Raw genomic sequence first — 22,341 nt, 5'->3', positions numbered from 1 at the left:
AGGCTAAAGAAGAAGCCTTACTGTTTACAATTGCTACAAGCCCTGACACCCGATGGCAAAGTCAAACGCTTTGAATTTTCGGCGCGGTTGCAACAGCTCATGGAAGAGGATGCGTTCAGTGCGAAACTTGATTTCAGTGATGAAGCAACACTTTTTCTTAATGGTGAAGTGAACAGACACAGCGTGCGAATCTGGGCGGTAGAGAATCCTCACGCATTCGTGCAGCAAATTCGCAATTCACCGAAAGTTAACGTGTTTTGTGCAATCTCACGGTTTAAAGTTTACGGCCCCTTTTTCTTCTGTGAAAAAAACGGTACAGGGCACGTGTATCTGGACATGCTGGAAAATTGGCTCATGCCACAACTGGAGACCGACAGCGCCGACTTCATCTTTCAACAGGATCGTGCTCCACCACACTTCCATCATGATGTTCGGCATTTCTTAAACAGGAGATTGGAAAACCGATGGATCGGTCGTGGTGGAGATCATGATCAGCAATTCACGTCATGGCCTCCACGCTCTCCCGACTTAACCCCATGCGATTTCTTTCTGTGGGGTTATGTGAAAGATTCAGTGTTTAAACCTCCTCTACCAAGAAACGTGCCAGAACTGCGAGCTCGCATCAACGATGCTTTCGAACTCATTGATGGGGACATGCTGCGCCGAGTGTGGGAGGAACTTGATTATCGGCTTGATGTCTGCCGAATCACTAAAGGGGCACATATCGAACATTTGTGAATGCCTAAAAAAACTTTTTGAGTTTTTGTATGTGTGTGCAAAGCATTGTGAAAATATCTCAAATAATAAAGTTATTGTAGAGCTGTGAAATCGCTTCAATCATTTGTAATAACCCTGTACATCTCCAAACGATTCCCCAAATAATGTCCCACGCGTATAGCACCTACTACAATTGCGCTTGCGAAGTCTCGTCGTTCAGCCATAATCACACTGGAAATTGTTTCACATGAATGAGCTGACTGCAAATGACAGGCCTGCCAACGCACTGCCATTTTGTCCTTGGCGTTCGCGATACTACCGCCATCTCGAGTTGTGTGTGTCGCTATCTCACGGCTTGCCAATGCAGTGTATACTGGTCTGTCATTGGCATATAGACATAAACGATTTCCTGGATCATTGTAAATTTTGTTGGTACGAGTACTATGAAGCGGCTCGTAAAATTTTCATCAAATATTAAAATGTGACTCAAGCACATAAAATTCGCTATAAGATCGCAAGTCACACGGCAAGTGTCCATGGCAGGCTCTCAGATTCAGTTGAAATGTACAAGAATCTTTGAGAAAGATTAATTCTTTAACAAAGTGAGAAGACAGTGAAACGGTTGGATGAAAGAGTTTCAGTCTTTCGATTGAATGTAAAGTAAAACAAAGACTGTGTAGTTCGACGGGTTTACGCTGTTACAGCACTAACCTGTTTTCTTAAAGATTCTTGTGTATTTTACCCGAATATGAAAGCCTGCTCTCGAAACACGTCATGTGGCTTGAAATCTTAACACGAATTTTATGTGGTTGAGGCAAATTCTAATATTTCACCAACACTTCAAGACCACGACCTTGCTTCCAGTTAAAATGAAAGAAATTACTTCAGAATACATTACGGGAGAACAGTGATCAATGTTTTACAAATATTTACTATCAAAAACAGTCTTGATCGCAATTTATTTATTACGGTGACCGGTTTCGACCACTACTGTGGTCATCTTTAGACCTACAAGTCGTATAAAAAGCTTTAATTAGAGGGCTACATAGATTAAAGAAAATACATAAAATTGTGAAGCTATAAAATGATGAATTACCAATGAGTAAGAACCTCCTTCCGCTAGAGAATCATTACTGGAGAAACCAGTGCACGTCTTACTACATATAATGGAGGCTCCGCCCACTTCTGACGGAATGATGTCATTACTAACCAATGGGTTATAGGTCGAATAACAATGCAAAATTTCTTAGTTAAAAGAACATTGTCAAGAAAGGAAAATAATCACACGCTAGATTACACAATAATTCTTACACTTAGCTTATTTAACAGCTATTGTCCATTAAGAAGCGTTAAAATATTTAAACATATAGGATAAATGAACTTCGTTTTGACAGTACATGGGTTGCTCTCTCAAGGCCTGTTACTGAACGAATTGGAACCACTGGTTGCCATGGTGAAGTTGGACGTCGTTACAAAGATGAGGCAGCAGGATTCTTTCCACTGAAGTTGTTGTAAAGTCAATAGGCAAACTAGTGGTTGCCAAGATGAGGATAAACGCCAGTGCAAAGATGTGGCAGCAGGCTTCTTTCTAACGAAGTTGTTGCGAAAGTGGAATGGCAAAGACTGTCACGTCAGACGATGTACTGTTGAGCAGCAACATGTCTTTATTGAAACGATTTTCAATGAGTAGGCTGCAATAATCTTTAGCTGACGTGTATAGTACATGATGCACAGATACCATTTGCTGGTGTAATAAGAGAGTTTCATTTACATTGATTATATAATAATTCTTGCAGATCAGTAATAAGAGGAAAACCTTTAACCCATTTGTTAGTAATGACATCATTCCGTCAGAAGTGGGCGAAGCCTCCATTATGCATAGTAAGACTGCACTGGTTTCTCCAGTAGTGATTCTCCAGCAAAAGGAGGTTCTCACTCATTGGTAATTCATCGTTTTATAGCTTTATAACTTTATCTATTTTCTTTAATGTATGTAGCCCTCTAATTACAGCTTTGTATACGACTTGCAGTGGTCGAAACCGGTCACCGTAATCAATAAAATGTGATCGAGACTGTTTTTGATAGTAAATAAAATGAAAGATTCTAAAATGATATTTCATCTAGTATCGCAGAATTTTCAATTCAGTGTTACCGGTTTCAACTGCAATAGTTAAATGTGTCTCTTTGGCGAGGGTAGTGCGTTGTCACCGCAGCCGCCTGTCGTACGTGCAGGCGGTTGTCTTCGCCAGTAAACAGCAGTCTGCTCTCGCAGTAATTGCAGACGCTTGTCGTCGCGTGACGTCACCACCTCGAGGGGGACGGTCCCCGCCGCTGGACACAGCGCGTCACCTTTCTGCAAGCCAAACAGCGGAGCCGTCGGGGCCTTGAGCGTCTTCGGCGAATTGCCGCATGCTAACACAGAGTCTACGGCCAGCTCACGGTCATCGCCGGTAATGCACGGCGGTCGTTAGCGCCTGCTAGTGCAAACTCCGACGTCGAGGTCGGGACAGCGGCTCGGGACGCTATTCGCGCGGTCGTAATTCTGATGTGCTTAGTTACCGCGCTAGGCCGTCGCAGCTTCAGGCACTTAGGCAGAGTAACTGTTACAGCCGCAGACGGTACGTGACGTGCTGAAGGGAACCGAAATGCTGCTTTCCCTTAATGCCACCAGCTTCTCGAGGTCGCGAACACACTCTAGCACTGTGTCACTGTGGCCGTAGACACGAAAGTAACCCATGCGAATTGTATGCCGGAAATTTCTAGCACTAGTATCTCAAAGAAATGAAGAAAAATTTGACATTGTCAGACTGGACCCTCACACTACCTTCGCAAGTACTTGCTTATTCACATCTGTGCAGAATTTATGACAGTTTATCGATTTCAACTCATCCACAGAAATAGTGGTTTGTTACTAAAGTAACTTAATTTGAAATGACCATGATGGACGCTGGAATACTGCTTGATGTGTTGCTTTCGTAATTTATTAACATCGAACGAAATTTAATGCTACGAAGTGTTTTTTTGAAGGTATTCTTCTAGAGTGCAGCCTTGTACGGAAGTGAAATGGGGACGGTAAATAGTTTGGACAAAAAGAGAATAGAAGCTTTTGAAATGTGATGCTACAGGAGAATGCTGATCAATGAAACAAATAATGGGGATGTACTGAACTGAACGGGGAAGAAAGGAATTTATGGCACAACTTAACTAAAATTAGGAACGGTTGCTAGGACACATCCTAAGGCACGAATGTATCGTATATTTGATGTGGTGGGAAGTGTGTGTGTGTGTGTGTGTGTGTGTGTGTGTGTGTGTGTGTGTGTGTGTGTGTGTGTGGTGGGGAGGGGGCAGGGTGGAGCGGTGAACAGGTTCAAATGGCTTGGACAAGATAAACTAATGTGGGAGAGCTCCATCATACCAGTATTTGGACTGATGACCACCACAACCAGGACCAGAACAACAACAACAACAACAACTGCAATAACAATACACTTAAAATGACTTGTGGATGAGTCTAAACCGCTCGTGTGAACGATAATGCAACATAAGAGGCAACCGGTATTTTTAATTTCAATAAACATGCAATCGACCACTCCCACAAGAATAAGACTACTTGCTGTGTTGTCTGTGCAAAGTGTGTCTTCCACTAATGACAGTATGTTGGGTAATTTGTTCAAATGCCGTGTTTAGCTGATAGCTTCATTCTTGAAGTCTAATTCTTCGAAGTGGCATATCAATATTTCAAACTATTTTCTAATCATTCCTGATTTTAGGAGCAATATTAACTCTTTCAGAAAATGATAGACACATTATTTCATTTTAATTCTGTAGCTAAGTGTCGAATTTGACCGTCCAATACCATATCAGAAAACAGTGGGGGTAACTACGTCGGTGTAACTATGAATGAGCATCTCAACTGGGCAGAGAATACAGTCGCAGTGTGTCGGAAGACGTCCACTTGTCTCTGTGCTCTCAAAAAGTTTCGGAACGTATTTCCACAGGACTTGAAACGCCTGCTCGTGGAAGCACTCGTTCTACCGAACCTCCACTCTTGTGATGTAATTCAACAAGGCATGAGTAGTGAAAACAAAAGACACTTAGAACTAACCGTGAATGCCTGGGTGCGTTACACCTGCAACATTCGGCGATATGATCATGTTAGTGCTTCATAATCCCAGCTCGGATGGCTGCGGCCGGACAAATTGCGTGACTACCACACTCTATGTCTACTTCACTGGCTCCTCGTCGCGCAACATCCCAGTACCTTGCTTCAGAGATTAAACACCTTTCATGCCATCATAATCGAAATACGAGGTCAAAGTGATTTGATATCCTAACTGTGCCCACTCACAAAACAAAAACTTTTGCAAACTCCTCAGTTGCCGCTGTCCGTCTCTGGAACAAACTGCCCCTTACCTTGCGCAAAAATCAATCCCCTCCTGCTTTTAAGAAGAAGTTGAAGCATTTCCTACTATCATGCTCATAACGTTTTCCACAAAATTAATGTACAAGGTCATTCCTCCCCTCTGTTAAATAGTAAAGCTAGTGTCTCTTATCTTGCTTCTTTCTCTTCTCCCTCTTCATCTATCTCCAATAGCCACGCAATTTTCTTTTCCTTTACATTTCCTTAATTATGTTTCATCATGTCCCTATTGTTCTCATCCCTTCACCATCAGTCTTCCTCATACCCCCTGCTGCTAGCACTCCTATCTAAAATCTCTATCATAATGTCTAATTATAGCAGTACTTATATACGAATATAAACTGTATATGTATGTATTTTTCCAAGTGTGCCTTCGTAATTGTTTAGCTCACCTTTTGTACTAGATGTAGTTTAACATGCCTACTAAAACATATGAAAGTAAAATAAGTAGAATCGCTGGTTAGATGTAAGAGACGACCTGATGGCCCTAATCTTACCAGGTTAAGTAAATCAATCAATAAATAATAAAATCTAGCTGTTCTGCATTGAATAACGCTATCTATATCTTCGGAAGTATTTAACCAAGAAGGATATAGTTTTCTGCTGTTTAACCTTGATTTCATTTTCATGTTAAGAGATTGGACGCACTGTGCTAACAAAAGTGGCGGTACTCCGCATAAATCTAGCATTTCGTAAGTGTTGAATTGTAAAGATAATGAATTCCAAATGGTAAATGAAGACTTTCAGATAAAAGCATTGGTGAATTCCAGCATTATCAAGAAATGGCAGTAGCATACAACCCATGACCTAAAAGAAATGGATAGAGCAGTGTGTGATCATTCTTCTACAAATCATCCACTGATGATACCCCTATAATCGTATTTGGTCTTTGTCCACCGGGTGCTGGTTCGCGGTGCAAGAAACAGGTACAGAGAAATAATTTAGGCACAAAAGGAGCATGGCTTCTGCAGTGATGGAAGCTGTTACATCAGTGTATGGATAATTAGTTTATACTACCCTTCTTTCCAAATATCTCGTGGTCTGACGCAGAACCCGAATGAACCTTTCAATAACGTCAACGTATACCAAAATCGAAATCGAAACTCCGTGTGGGTGTTTATGATAACATTTAATGACGGCAACAAGTGAAGAATTGGTTCAAAAATGGTTCAAATGGCTCTGAGCACTATGGGACTCAACTGCTGAGGTCATTAGTCCCCTAGAACTTAGAACTAGTTAAACCTAACTAACCTAAGGACATCACAAACATCCATGCCCGAGGCAGGATTCGAACCTGCGACCGTAGCGGTCTTGCGGTTCCAGACTGCAGCGCCTTTAACCGCACGGCCACTTCGGCCGGCGAAGAATTGGTCTACAAGAGCAAATTGATACCACCCCAGGAGCCAACACGCTGCAAGCCTTTCAGCGAACTGGTCGAGCCCAGCGTGCTGCTGAAGGAATCACTAAAGAAGCAAAAGGCAGGGAAAGAAGGAAGCGCCTGGGCTTGCAGGATTATCAGGAACAGCATAAAGACAATGCTGATTATGGGCTGGCTGTTTCTGGGAACTGCCATGCTTCCATATATGAGATAATACCATATGAAACTGAACTTTATTTCCTGAAAATAACAGTTTTTAAAATATTTGACCCATTATTTCAGGAACAATTTCCTGAAAATAACAGTTTTTAAAATATTTGACCCATTATTTCAGGAACAATTTGTTACCTCTCAGTACACTGTAGCTACTGAACCAGGACAATACATCTACCTCTAACGGTTTCTTAGTTACGGAGGTAAAAAGTGGATTTTTTAAAGAAAAAAGTGATTATAATTTTAAAAATTTGTAACTAATTAACTATTTGTTTGTGTGTTCTGAATCTGGTTCATTAATCAGAAAAGAAGTTATATAACACTTTTTTTAAATGCCACGTCTCTATCTATCAAAGTTCTTTGATAACGGGTCGTCAATTTACAGTTTTATTACTGTAGGTATAGTGCGCACGTACTTCCTTAGCGGAAGGAATGCGGGGAACATAAATTCGTTGAAGAAAGGCACAAGTCTACGGAGAGCACTGCATGCCCGTTGCAGTTCCGATGCTCGGTCCGAACTCTGGAGCAGTGGCTCACCAGTCTTCAATAATGAGCGAACCATCTGCTGGACAATGGTATCGGTAATACAGTGCGGCGTTCCAGATGGTCCATTATCGGCCAACGACATCCGTTCTTCCTCGAATCGCATGCAGTGGACATGCAATGCTCTTGTTACACTTTTGATATTCCATAACCCGCACTCCTTCCGCTGCCGGGAAACGCAATGCTGTCTGTTGCTCTTCTTTCAAATGGAGAGCATTTCTCTGTTTTATGCACTACTGAGTGCAGTGGGCGGTCGACGATGCAGGTGGTCGTCGTGTCGTCATGTGGGTGTGGCTCAAATGGCTCTGAGCACTATGCGACTTAACATCTGAGGTCATCAGTCCCCTAGACTTAGAACTATTTAAACCTAGCTAACCTAAGGATATCACACACATCCATGCCCGAGGCAGGATTCGAATCTGCGACCGTAGCGGTCGCGCAGTTTCAGACTGAAGCGCCTAGAACTGCTCGGCCACAACGTCCGGCATGTTGGTGTGCGCCCGAGTTTCTCCAGCGGCGAGTTTGGGGCTTCAGCACTCTTACAGACAGCACACCTTCTTCCGTGGGCAGTAATTTCCAGTTTAGAGTCCCTGTCTCATTTCTTTTTTGAACGACCCTAATTAAATTAGCAAGAAAGTCTCCAGTGAACACTGACGGAAGTTACACACCATACAAAGCTGAGAAAGGAAGAGCAAGGGACGAGCGCGTCATGGAGACGAAACACGCCAATAATTAGGAAAATATAGTGTTTGTGTAACAGTGCAAGGAACAGAAACAGGAGTGACATCATACTGGCATTCTCAATTAGAAAGCGCAGTTGCGTGCGCAAAGTTTGCCAGGCTGGCCCTAAACGCAGATTAATGACGGAGATGGCCTCGCTGCTGGGCTAACAAGGGTCAAATACTCGACGGAGACAGTGACAGGGCTGGAGCCGAGCTTATCTTTACAGATTTGAGTCACCGCAAAACGCGTACAGCAGGAAAACTGTCCCGTTTGGAAGCACTGTTTAGCTGTCGACGAGCACGGACAGGCAGCCATTATATTAATTCCTATGGAAGCCTGATCGCTTGTACTGCTTAAGTCCTCAAGCAATGGCAGATGGCGTTCGCCTGCGCAACTACTCAAGTGAGATTCGATAATTTTCTGCCTTCCATTGTTTTTACTGCTCCTCAGCAAAGGGGAGTGAGCATCTTGGAGCGCACGGGTTAATCGCATCAGCTAATGGAAACAAAATCTAGTGTACACCTTCAGCAGCCCGTAATTATTTCTGAAGATGCCTCATCAAAGACGAAACCGCTCGCAGTCTGCAAGTATATTTACTGTGTGCCCTCATGAAGAGAAATCAAGAAAATGCGGCACGTTTTGGTCTATTGAGACATTACACCATCCCGGTTTTGGTAACGACCAGGGATGATAATGATCACAGTTTTATTTAACCCTCTCGCGAGCACCCTAGAATGATTTTGGAGAGCCATAACGAAATGAATCAAGGCTCTTGATCACGACTTGAAACTGAATCTTCCTTGATACATGGCGAATCGCCTACGCCCTGCCGGCCCCTGTGGCCGAGCGGTTCTAGGCGCTTCATTCCGGCACCGCGCGACTGCTACGGTCGCAGGTTCGAATCCTGCCTCGGACATGGATGTGTGTGATGTCCTTCGGTTAGTTAGGTTTCTAGGGGACTGATGACCTCAGATGTTGCTTAGAGCCATTTGAACCATTTTTTTGCCTACCCCTGCCATTTCGCTGCGTCTCATGTTCGCTTGAAGACCACCTGCTCCACACTGTAGCTATAGTTAATTGTTTTACAGATAATACTCGTTCTGTTCCATCATTAGCTGTCTGTTACAGAAACCGGTATAATAAATGCAGTCTCGGTTGCAAAATTGTTTTATTAATACCAATTAAGAGTTTCACCCTTGCGAGGCATATCAGATTCTGTAAAAATAAACCCGCGCGGGATTAGCCGAGCGGTCTAGGGCGCTGCATTCATGGATTGTGCGACTGATCACGGAGGAGGTTCCAGTCCTCCCTCGGGCATGGGTGTGTGTGTTTGGCCTTAGGATAATTTAGGTTAAGTAGTGTGTAAGCTTAGGGACTGATGACCTTAGCAGTTAAGTCCCATAGGATTTCACACAATTTTTTTGTAAAAATAAAGCCGAAGAGACTTCATTCGTCAGTTGGCCGAACATGGCATAAAATAATAATAAAAATCATCTGGATAAGGTATCCATTCGTCAGAAGTGTTATCGGAACCGAAACGATTCTTACATGCGCTGAGACCACATCAGCATGGTCTGTACAGCGTAGAAAGACCTGTAACAACACTTACGCTGCAAGGTGGAGAACGTTCCGATGAAACAGGTGTGCTAAGTACTACAGCAAAAGCTACTATGAAGTATGACAGCAGCTTTGAAGATACAAGGAATCAAGGTCAATATTAGTTTTTTGCTCTTTGAGTCTTGCAACACTTATTTTTACTTTACAATGTCTGTTCTCCAGCGATGCATGCCTGACGGAACAAAGTAAAAAATACAAATGAGGAATATATTGGTTGACTTTTATACGTACGTACGCTCTCGGAATTTTAACACTAATCCATACCATGATGTAGATCACATCTTTTGCAGCGTGTGCCGTTCGAGTTGGATGGTCACCTACGTGACGCTTTCGTGCTTCTTAAACGAACCTATAACGGAACGCGCTGGCTCCTCTTTGGATGTTCTTTGTTTTCTCTATGAATCCTACTTGGTATGGATCTCAGACTGACGAGCAATATTTTAAGGTCCGACGAGGGTTTTGGGAACTACCTCCTTTGTGGATGGGCTACATTTCCTGAGGATAATTCCAATGAATCTCAGCCTAGCATCTGCCTTAACTGCAATTAGTTTTATGTTGTCGTCCACTTTAAATCGTTTCTTACGCATACTCATAGTGGTTTTATGGATGTGACTGCTTAGAGTGTTCTGCGATCGTGCAATCATACAATAATGGCTCTTCCTGCCTACGTTCAAGCAATACGATACGTTTTGTAATGTTCAGCATCAACTGTTATTCCCTTTTCGTGTTACGACACCTCCTTTCGTGTGAAAGCGTCATAAAACAAGTTGAACTGCGAGGCATTTATGTTTATCGTAAATAGGATGAGAGTGGTACCGACGTTACGATGTGCTTCTGGTTAACGTGCACTGCGGAAAACAATATGTCGCATTACTGGTCAACACGTGTTTTCTGTGCTATCGATACATCCAAGGGCAGGCAGTTGACACCGTATTATCGGAGATCGCATAAGCGGAACAACGTGTTAACATCGTTTAGTGGCGGTGTGTGCTGTTACGTATGCCTTATGGGTGCAGGAATGCGGCGGTAATTCGGTACGAGGTGGCGCCGACAGCGGCTGCTCCTAATCCCCGATAACGCGAGGGCACCACCTGTCGGCTTTAGGGCCGGAGAGCAGGTGAGAAACGTCCGGTCCAGCCCTCGCTTACCTGTCTATATGAATGTATCAGTGTCCAACATGTTCCCGTCATCGGCGCGTCTTATTCCTTAAGTGTTAATCTTATACAGGGTGTTTCAAAAATAACCGGTATATTTGAAACGGCAATACAAACTAAACGAGCAGCGATAGAAATACACCGTTTGTTGCAATATGCTTGGGACAACAGTACATTTTCAGGCAGACAAACTTTCGAAATTACTGTAGTTACAATTGTCAACAACAGATGGCGCTGCGGTCTGGGAAACTCTATAGTACGATATTTTCCACATATCCACCATGCGTAGCAATAATATGGCGTAATCTCTGAATGAAATTACCCGAAACCTTTGACAACGTGTCTGGCGGAATGGCTTCACATGCAGATGAGATGTACTGCTTCAGCTGTTCAATTGTTTCTGGATTCTGGCGGTACACCTGGTCTTTCAAGTGTCCCCACAGAAAGAAGTCACAGGGGTTCATGTCTGGCGAATAGGGAGGCCAATCCACGCCGCCTCCTGTATGTTTCGGATAGCCCAAAGCAATCACACGATCATCGAAATATTCATTCAGGAAATTAAAGACGTCGGCCGTGCGATGTGGCCGGGCACCATCTTGCATAAACCACGAGGTGTTCGAAGTGTCGTCTAAGGCAGTTTGTACCGCCACAAATTCACGAAGAATGTCCAGATAGCGTGATGCAGTAATCGTTTCGGATCTGAAAAATGGGCCAATGATTCCTTTGGAAGAAATGGCGGCCCAGACCAGTACTTTTTGAGGATGCAGGGACGATGGGACCGCAACATGGGGCTTTTCGGTTCCCCATATGCGCCAGTTCTGTTTATTGACGAAGCCGTCCAGGTAAAAATAAGCTTCGTCAGTAAATCAAATGCTGCCCACATGCATATCGCCGTCATCAATCCTGTGCACTATATCGTTCGCGAATGTCTCTCGTGCAGCAATGGTAGCGGCGCTGAGGGGTTGCCGTGTTTGAATTTTGTATGGATAGAGGTGTAAACTCTGGCGCATGAGACGATACGTGGACGTTGGCGTCATTTGGACCGCAGCTGCAACACGGCGAACGGAAACCCGAGGCCGCTGTTGGATCACCTGCTGCACTAGCTGCGCGTTGCCCTCTGTGGTTGCCGTACGCGGTCGCCCTACCTTTCCAGCACGTTCATCCGTCACGTTCCCAGTCCGTTGATATTTTGCAAACAGATCCTTTATGGTATCGCTTTTCGGTCCTTTGGTTACATTAAACCTCCGTTGAAAACTTCGTCTTGTTGCAACAACACTGTGTTCTAGGCGGTGGAATTCCAACACCAGAAAAATCCTCTGGTCTAAGGAATAAACCATGTTGTCCACAGCACACTTGCACATTGTGAACAGCACACGCCTACAGCAGAAAGACGACGTACAGAATGGCGCACCCACAGACTGCGTTGTCTTCTATATCTTTCACATCACTTGCAGCGCCATCTGTTGTTGAAAATTGTAACTACTGTAATTTCGAAAGTTTGTCCGCCTGAAAATGTACTGTTGTCCCAAGCATATTGCAACAAACGGTGTATTTCTATCGCTGCTCGTTTAGTTTTTATTGCCGTTTCAAATATACCGGTCATTTTTGAAACACCCTGTATATATTGCAGCTGCTCTTTCACTACACCAGTGACCGTCTACCGCAATCCTACTATCACGCCTCTTCATTTGTGCAAGTATCTTCTGTTAACAGCCTTTCTCGCATGGCGTCTATATTTTTTCATGGCGCCTATCAGGAAATCTCGAAGCCTACACTTTCTGAGGTTTTCTATTATAAAGCATATTTTTCATATGACCATACCATTCTGTCCACTGTACCAGTCTTATCTATTCCACTATTTGCATCACATCATCATATTTTACCCTGTCCATTATAGCGGTTTTGCTACACTCTCTCCAATTAATTTCTCTTTGCGTTGCGTCTTTTTCCCATATCTGCCCCAACGTAACCCAGTGCTCTACATAAAACGCTTGTACACTCGCTTTGTAGTTTTGTCATTCCATATACTCGATGTAGCTGCTTAGTTACGATCTTTGTTTGTCCACTATATTTTACAGCTAAATTAGCGTTCCTGCGCTTTCCAACATTCCATGTTATCTGTAATAACTGTTTCTTCATTCACAATATCTCTTCATGGTTTCGAGAAGGTCGAATGTAGATTACATTAGCCATTCCATTTCTTGTTTCTTTTTGCGTTCAGTACAGAATGTTTTTCATTATTTCTGAGAGAGCTTCGGGGCATTCTTAAGAACACGTAGTTCCTATTTATACTCGTAATCCTGTTCGTTTGCTCAAAGAATCCATAAATTTAACGTCATTATTGGTATAAACTAATGTACTGTATACTTACGTTATATTTATTTCTGTACTATCAGTTAACTTGTCTTTTCCTCACTTCTCTAAAAGTTTTAAAACGCTGACTACGACACATAGTTTTATTCTAGATGTCACGCAAATGTATTTAAATGTGTTGTACATTGGCACGGTGACAAATCCGCATGAGAGTCGCACTTTTATCTTTTTTCATACAGACTCCAAGTCTGCGACAATGGCGCCCGTAATTACCGTGAACAGTTTAGCTGAGAGCGATGACTAACTTCTGCAATTTTAACTACATTAAGTATCTTTTTGAGAAAGTAATTACTCAGATGTTGAAATAAATTGTCCTGGGAAAGCAAAGTTCAAACACTAATTAACAGTATTTTATAATTTTATATATTTATTTGGGTGATTCTACATTGCTGCTAATAGTGACGTATTGAATATTGATTTATCGCGTTTCTGCTAACGTTTCTCTATCACTGTCGCGTTACGTGTCACAGTAAAGTAAATGATTTTTGATTTTCATTATTACGAAGCGTTCAGTGTTATGATAAGTAATTTTGAAACATTTCATATCCTCTTACGCGTGCACTGTCCATTACTGCCTACATAAATTTCAGTAATTGTTGTGAAATTCATATTTTCACCCAACATAATCTGTTTCATAACGTATTACTGCATCAGACAAATACGTAATTTTTCTGGTTTAGATCGTTATTAGCGCGCCGTATTTCGTTGGCATAATGAATTTCAGTAATACACTTATTCACATTCTGCTGGTACAAAATGCTTCGGAAAAGATGCCTTTTCTGAGAATAACAGAACATTAGGTACACATATTATTAGATACTTGGGAGTGTAGATAGGTTACAAACGCTGTAGGATTTTGGGTTCTAAGGAAGCATTTAATTTTTATGGTTCGTGTATTTTAACATTTTCAATAGTTGGTGTCCCACAGCTGTTATATATTTGTCGAAATTCATGACGTAGCACTGTCAGCATCGACTGTTGTGAAAACCTTTACTACTGCTACCAGGTTCATCTGTTATCAATCAGCACCATAATCTATGTGGATACTCAAATAATGCATCTTTCTATACCGTATCGTCAAAAACATAAACTGGCCAGCAGAACTTAATATATAGAAATTAACTATGTTCAGGAGATGCAAAATGTCAATAATATAATAGTACGCCGTAACCGTGCTCTGCATATGTTGGACAACGTCACTGTTAGATGTCTGAACTACGACATACGTATTTGATTTAGTTCATCGTATTAGATGGTACAGGAAAGTCTGCAACTATGTCATCATGACTGGCACAATTACTGACTTTCCTGTATCATCTAATACGATGAACGAAATTGAGTTCTTAGTGCCTAGCCAGGCAATGAAAGTAAATCATACGTATCTGAACTACTTATTCACCAGACATTTCGCTTTCGATGCTTTTTGGAATGGAAGAATTTTCTGATAGCGAACAGCCCCCACATTTCTAAAATATTATTCCACATGTGGTACACCGTGGTTTTAGCACATGCCGAGTCTCTCCTGCGTATCTTTGTGCAAGTTGCAACGTAGAGAAATGCCGTACACTCTCCCATACATTCATTCGTCCTGTTTCACAGAGTCATAACTAAGAAAGACCTTGAGGGACGTGGGATTAGTCAGGGAATGCACAAATACAAAGGAAAAAAGGTAGAAACTGCATTAACAATTGACTGTAATTTAACTGTTTTAAACCATTTGCTTTTTTCTGCTGCCACTCATATTATTCATTTGCTTATTTCTTAATTGAATTCCTTTGCTCACTACTAAATTAAGAAATAAATCAAATGAGTGGTAGCAGAACAACACACAATTTAGTCGTAACACTCATTCTATCAACAATATGGCTATTGTATCTACAACGGGTAAATTTAAGGCAGTAGAACAGCACACAGGTAACACTTCTGAAAAAGTTATCGTTTTGCAAAAACGTTTGGCAGCTGTGAAATTGAACTTTTATTTAGTAACAAAACAATTTGCAGATTAAATCGCAATAACAATAATAATATGAATATGATACAATGACACCTTCCTAGTATTTTTTTTTAACCGAAAGTCCTTTTCCGAGACGTGAATTGCCATCAAGTGTATTTACACGCCGGCCGGTGTGGCCAAGCGGTTAAAGGCGCTACAGTCTGGAACCGCGTGGCCGCTACGGTCGCAGGTTCGAATCCTGCCTCGGGCATGGATGTGTGTGATGTCCTTAGGTTAGTTAGGTTTAAGTAGTTCTAAGTTCTAGGGGACTGATGACCTCAGAAGTTAAGTCGCATAGTGCTCAGAGCCATTGGAACCATTTTTTGTCTTTACACCTGCTTGATAGTTTTCAGTTATTTGGAAAGATTGTGATGATCTGCTTTTACGTCATTCTTTGATTTTGTTCTAACATTTTTATTAGAACGTGTTCTTCAAGAATTTGTCTGCTGATATTTACTGTATATTGTGTTTTTCTCGACTTGTGTTTCTCCCACTATACACACAACAAATTGGATCGTGTGATGTTCATTTGATGTAGGTTGACGATTGCACGAGCAGCGTTAGCGGGAGACCAAGCTGTTGCTGCCCTCTTGTTGTTTAGAAATGGCTCAAAATCACAAGTTGTGACGGTAGTAATAGTGAAGCTCCGTCAATTGTGTTGGTTGTTTCCCTAGCAGTGTTATGTGTGGCTGTAAAAGCCGGGCGTGTAGTGCGATACTCCAAGGTGTTCGATTCTCTGTGAACCTCACACTCGTTGAATTGCATACAGCTGGTGCAGCAAGCTTACAAAGCGTAGTCGTAGGTGTGACTCAGTTTTTAATTCGTAGCAACTGGCGCTCAGTACTACCTATACGCCACAATGCCTGCTGTTGGTATTTATGAAGCCTAGTTTACATTTCATTTGTCGGTGGTCGCCCTCGAAAAAACGGCAGTAATTTCTTCGCTGTATCGCAACGCGAATGTAATAATGGCGGACGAATGCCGTTATGGAAACGACTGGAAGGAGAGAGACTGAAGGGGGTCAGTTCCGAATGTGGCTGTTACCTGTGGAAAAGCAGCTGTAGGGATGTTCGAATGTCGTTCTATGGTTCTCAGTATCCGGTAGACAAGTAGTGTCGAGCATTCCGGAAATGAAGTCTATTAGTCCTAATTCTCCCTCATCCCGCTTCCGATGACAGGTGGCCTAGAAGACTAAAAATCTATTTTCGTCGTAGGAGTCAGCACACGCTGCCCGCCCTCTGACAAATTCTTCGTGACGTTGATGATAACGCTCTGTACCACGCCTTCCTCATCAACATTTGCATACACACTCATAAACCCTCCGTAAGGTGCATGGTGGAGGGTATTTTTTATCACCAGTAGCCACTGCCGGGGCCGGCCGTGGTGGCCGAGCGGTTCTAGGCGCTTCAGTCTGAAACCGCGGGACCGCTACGATCGCAGGTTCGAATCCTGCCTTGGACATGGATGTGTGTGATGTCCTTAGGTTAGTCAGGTTTAGGTAGTTCTAAGTTCTGGGGGACTGATGACCTCATATGTTAAGTCCCATAGTGCTCAGAGCCATTTGAACCAAGCCATTGCCTTTCCGGCTCCACTCGCAAATGGACCGAGGGAAAAGCGACTATCTATACACCTCCGTAGGAGCCCCGGTTTTTCTTACGTCGTCTTCGCGGTCCTTGCGCAGGATTTACGTTGATGGCAGTACAATCGTTCTGCTACTAATCGCAAATGCCGGTTCAAAAAACTTTCTCCTCAGTGTTTTGCGAAAGTTGCTTTATTTTTGGGTTCATACCGTAATAGTCGCGACATCTCGATAACGAATATAGTAGCACGCCTCTGTGTTGCTTCAACATCTTCCTTTAATCTGACCTTGTGGAGATCCAAAACACTCCAGTAGTACTCAGGAATGGATCGCACTATCGTTCTAAACGCTTTCTCCTTTATAGGTGAACTACACATTCCTAGAATTCTCCTAATGAACCAAAGTCAACCATTAGCCTTCGCTACAACCTGCCTTATGTGCTCCTTCCATTCCATTTCGCTAGGTATTTAATCGAGGTGACTGTGTCAAGTATCATAGCACTGATACTGTTTTTGCTACTCCTCTGTTTTAACTTACACTTTTCCACATTTGTAAGTACCTGCCATTCACCACATCAAACAATAATTCTTATCTGTTCATCGTCTGTCCTTCTACAGTATCTCGACGTTCACACTTTCTTGTAAACTACAGCGTTATCCGCAAACAGATTCAGTTTTCTGCTCACCCAATCAGTCACATCTTTTATGTATACAGATAACAAGAGCGATCCTATCACACTTCGCTGGTGCACTCCTGACGATACCTGCGTCTCTGGTGAACATTCGCCGTCGAGGACAATGTACTGGGTTCTGTTACTGAAAAAGTCTTCGAGCTACCTACATATCTGAGAAACTGTTTAGTGTGCTCGGACCTTTGGACATGGGTAACATTCTACGATTTCTGTAAATCTACGGATCTGGAATCTGCCTGTTGCCTTTCATTCATGGTCTGCAAGATACCTTACGAGAAAAAGGCAAGATGAATTTTGCACGAGCGGTGGTTTCTAAACCCGTGCTGATTAGTGGACAAAAACTTTTCTGTCTCAAGAATTTTATTGTATGCAACCTTAATATATGCTTAAAAATTCTGCAACAGACGTACTTTAAGGGTATACGGAATGAGTTTTTCGATGAAAAAATCGATTTTTGGGTAAATGCATTTTCGAAAAATTTAGACTCTCCCGTTTAATACCGTGTATAAAATATTTGGATGACGTGAATAGAACTATTTTAAATAATTTTTTAAAATAATTTCGACACACGATGTTCCGCACCTTGTATATGAGATGTTCCGCACCTTGTATATGAGACGCGAAATATACCTGATATAGACAGTCTTGCCAGAGATATAATTGAGCACAAGAGAGTTAGCTTTTCTGTTGGCTACACTGCCAGACAGTTGACAATAGATTCTGCACCATTTGTATTGTTTCCTTTGTGAGTACATCCATGTCATTGTTGTGAAAGTCGTATGTGGAGAAGTCATTGAGTTTTCTTTCCTTCAACATGCCAAGACCTAGTCTGAAGGTATTTAGAAAGCGTGTACATTGGCGCAAGAAAGTAAAGTGTACTAAAAATTCGTCTGATTCATCTTCATCAGTATCTGATGTCCCAGTAGCGACTAACCTCAACACTGGTAGTGATACATTGAGTGATGCTATTGCCACTAAACCGGAAAGTGCTTCAAGAAGAAAACTAGCTGGAATTGAAGAAGAATACAAGAAACTAAATGCTGGGACTACAAAATATGAGGTAATTAACGTCTCTTTATTATCAGACGTTTTGGAGAACAATGTGTGCTGCAAACAATGTGGAAAATGTGGTGTTGCATTGAAAACAAACTTACATGTAGGACTTGCTTGTGAATTACAGTTGATGTGCAGTTATTGCAAACAAAGTGTTACTTTCTTCAATTCCTCACATGTTACTGCAGATACAGGTAAACTATACGATATAAACATTAGACTGGTTTATAGATTACGGTGTATAGGAAAGGGCAGGGCTGCAGGTGCCATGTTGTGTGGTGTGATGAACCTCCCTCCTCCACCTTCAAAATTTAACAAACACATAATTGCAATAGGCTCTGCTGTAGAAGATGTGGCACAGGAAAACATGAAAGATGCTGTTGAGGAAGCAGTTGTTGAAAATAATAATAGCAGAGACTTGTCCATAGCTTTTGATGGAAGCTGGCAGAAGAGAGGCCACACATCTCTGAATGGCGTAGCAACAGCTACAAGTGTGGCCATGTTCAGATAAGGATGGGATCAAGACTTCGACGGCTCAAGGCTAGCATGAAAGGCAAGAAATTGAGCGATGGAAAAACTTTAGATGGGAAAAATAGACTGACAGATGCTACAATAGATCATATTCAGAAGTGCTATAGTCTAGCAATAAGACAGAATACAGCAGATGCAGAATTAATGAGAAGAGCAGTCTGGGCTCTGTTTTTTCATACAGGTTCAAACAATGAGAATCCCCAACATGGGCTATGTCCAAAAGGAGACGATAGTTGGTGCAAGTACAACAGAGGCAAGGTAACTAAGAAACAATACAATCACCCTCATCACCTGCCACCTGCCACAATGGATGAAATAAAACCAATATTCCGAGACCTCGCAGATATTATTCTACTAAAGAAATGTCTTCATGGCCGGACTCAAAATCCAAATGAGTGTGTGAACCATGTGATATGGAATAGACTACCTAAAACTGTGTTTGTGGGTATAAACACACTTCACTTTGGCGTTTATGATGCTGTTTCATCATTCAATCAGGGCAATATAACAAAGTGCATAGTTCTGCAGAAGTTGGGGCTCTGTGTAGGACTACGAACTGCCGCAGCTATGCTTTGTTTGGACAAGGAACGGCTCAGGTCTTCAGATAATGCCGTGAAAGTATATTCAAAGATGGCTAGACAGCATAGCAGAGCCATCAAGAGGAAGCTGTTGGACGATTCTGATGATACAAGCTATGGAGCAGGCTTGTACTGAAGTAAAAACTTTGAAGCTAATTTCCCGTAACTTTGGTTTTTTTGTGTATAAGGTACATTTTCTCAGGGCCTATTTATAGTAGAAAGATAAAATTTTCTGTAGTTGTTCCTTAAGACCTTCTAATATATCTGAATTAAAAGATATGTGGAATTATTTTGTATTAATGGATGTAAATTTTAAAATACTTGTTAAAATGTGTAACTTTTTTTAACATTTACAAAAAATAAAATATCTGAAAAACTATACATTATTGTTTCAAAATTAATAATTCAGCATAAAAGCAGAACATATCTCTGCGTTCTGTGAAAAAATCAAGAGTATCGTCCAAATAACAAATGAGAAAATGTTCCTAACCCTCTGGGATGAATTTTTTTGCTAAGCAGCTGATAGGTTTAAAAATCAACGGGTAGTCGTTCGGTGTGGATTTTACCACTAGCATGTGTACCTGTAAACAGTTGCTTAAAAATGGTTCAAATGGCTCTGAGCACTATGGGACTTAACATCTGAGGTCATCAGTCCCCTAGACCTTAGAACTACTTAAACCTAACTAACCTAAGAACATCACACACATCCATGCCCGAGGCAGGATTCGAACCTGCGACCATAGCGGTCGCGCGGTTCCAGACTGTAGCGCCTAGAACAGTTGGTTAATAGCTCATGTTGTTTCTTTATTTGATTCCAACAATGACTGATGTGAATTTCATTGGATCACAAGGAAATTACTGCTGTTTTTGTGCTTACTTCCGCTCCCGAAGTTCCCTCATATCGTTACAAGATGATATTAACGGCTACGACATCAGCTGCGTTTGTTACGAATACTCCAAGATTGCCAATCCATAAACAATAAAGTCAATACCCCGTTATCTCTTTCCCCAACAGAGGCTCCAAAGGAATGGCACAAATGTATGTATAGCAGGTCAACCTTTTACACGAATTCTTTTACACGGCTGTAGTTCTTTGGATTACCATTGACCACTGCCCACGATTCGGAGCTGGACAACAGACTGATGGTTGTGCACGAACCAAATTTCACCACTCTTTTCTTAAGATATTTCTGATTCATGGCGCCAGAGGGCTAGAGGATACCGACGGACCGGACTGTTAGATGTGTAACTGTTTCCGTTGCATAAAACAGCGTAAATGATTCTACCGCCGGGAGCTGCACGGGACCGGTTTTCGTTGACGTTTTTCACCGTTGTAGTTTTAAGGTGCGCAAAAAGTACAGCGGGCAGGACTAATCCATTTTAGCATCATCTGGCTTACTTTTTGATTTGGTAAATCGGTCGTGGTACGATGTCTCTATTTAGGTTAAACATAAGATAGTAAAATCAGAGTGAAAGACGCTACTCTTTAAAAATAGATATTTTTCAAAAATGTCTGGCAGCGGTGGGATTCGAACCCACGCCCTTTCGGACTGGTGCCTAAAACCAGCGCCTTAGACCGCTCGGCCACGCTACCTTCCTAGTTACAAAATTCTATATATGCTCTCCACTAAAACCATTGAACTTAAGCGGACTTCATTATAAAGTAACGGTATTTCACTTGACTTAGTACACCAAGACCGCCACGGCGCGTTTCATCGCCACAGCACACCGGCTGGCAGCAAAATTTATTCTGGCCGCTCGGCGCCTGGCAATATACCGCACGAGGCCAGCGCCTCCTACATCACTCCGTCACCACTGAGTCACGAGTCCGTGAAGGATAACGGGTATCCGAGGCGAGACTATTCAGAGCCCGGATAGCTCAGTCGGTAGAGCATTAGGCTTTTAACCTAAGGGTCCAGGGTTCAAGTCCCTGTTCGGGCGAAAAATTTTAAATCAACCATTTCCGTACCAAAAGTGAAGCTTCAGCGGAAAATCTCGACAAAGATAAAGATGATGTGAGTCCAAACATGAAAAAATCATGTCCTTATCAGGTGCTGTTAGTGCAGTAAAAGTAAACGTTGGAATCAAAGTGGCAATCTACATTGTTTTTAATAAAAAACATCAGTGAATATGTTTGCTGTATACGACACTTTCGCAGAAGCGAGTTCTTATGCTATGGGCAAGTAATGATAACACTCAAGATAGAAACGAGTCATATTGGATCATGATTATGCTTATGCTTATCAAATTCACCAGCGTTCACATCAGTTCTGGGGAAACCTTCTTGAATTTATTTAGAGAATCGTGATGCGTGGAAGACTATGTAACAAACCATACGACACATATCAGGATATGTTCGCTAATTTTTCTGACTCGTACCGTACAGTTTCTGACAGGGCACCAAAACGATCTGCTGAACTCAATTACGAGGCTGGATATTCTAATCCTAGGTTACGGATAAGCCTTACGGACGTTACTTCGTATTTGGCAACAATTAGCTGCCAGTCACTTTTTACGAGAGTTTTATTGATTTAAGTGTTTCTACACTGACTGCCAATGTACAGGAATTCACGTTCGCATAAGCGAAAAAGTGTTTGTACGGTAATCCGTCTTCAACGACTTAAGACTAAACAAAACAAAAGGAGATTTTTCAAAACAGAACTTCGATAATATCAATCCTGAAAATAATGACGCACACAGCTTTCATACGTAACGTCCATAGGCAGTAAGTTCCACACTTTTTATGAAGAGATTCAATACATTTCCTAAACACCATAG

At 42.0% G+C, this 22,341-nt stretch overlaps 1 protein-coding gene and 2 non-coding genes across 3 annotated transcripts in view; 1 reads left to right on the top strand and 2 right to left on the bottom strand.

Moving 5' to 3' along the window:
* LOC126203931 (prickle planar cell polarity protein 3-A) overlaps window positions 1-22,341 on the bottom strand; it is a 1,288,897-nt gene that overhangs the window by 1,173,657 nt on the left and 92,899 nt on the right. The window lies entirely within an intron of this gene.
* Window positions 21,078-21,157, bottom strand: Trnal-uag (transfer RNA leucine (anticodon UAG)). The gene has a single exon. It is a non-coding gene; the product is annotated as a tRNA-Leu (tRNA).
* Window positions 21,432-21,504, top strand: Trnak-uuu (transfer RNA lysine (anticodon UUU)). Its single transcript has one exon. It is a non-coding gene; the product is annotated as a tRNA-Lys (tRNA).

Source organism: Schistocerca nitens, chromosome 9 (assembly GCF_023898315.1).
Source record: "Schistocerca nitens isolate TAMUIC-IGC-003100 chromosome 9, iqSchNite1.1, whole genome shotgun sequence".
NCBI lineage: Eukaryota > Metazoa > Arthropoda > Insecta > Orthoptera > Acrididae > Schistocerca > Schistocerca nitens.
The sequence above is the reverse complement of the archived record's forward strand: the minus strand, read 5'-3'. Positions and strand labels throughout refer to the sequence as shown.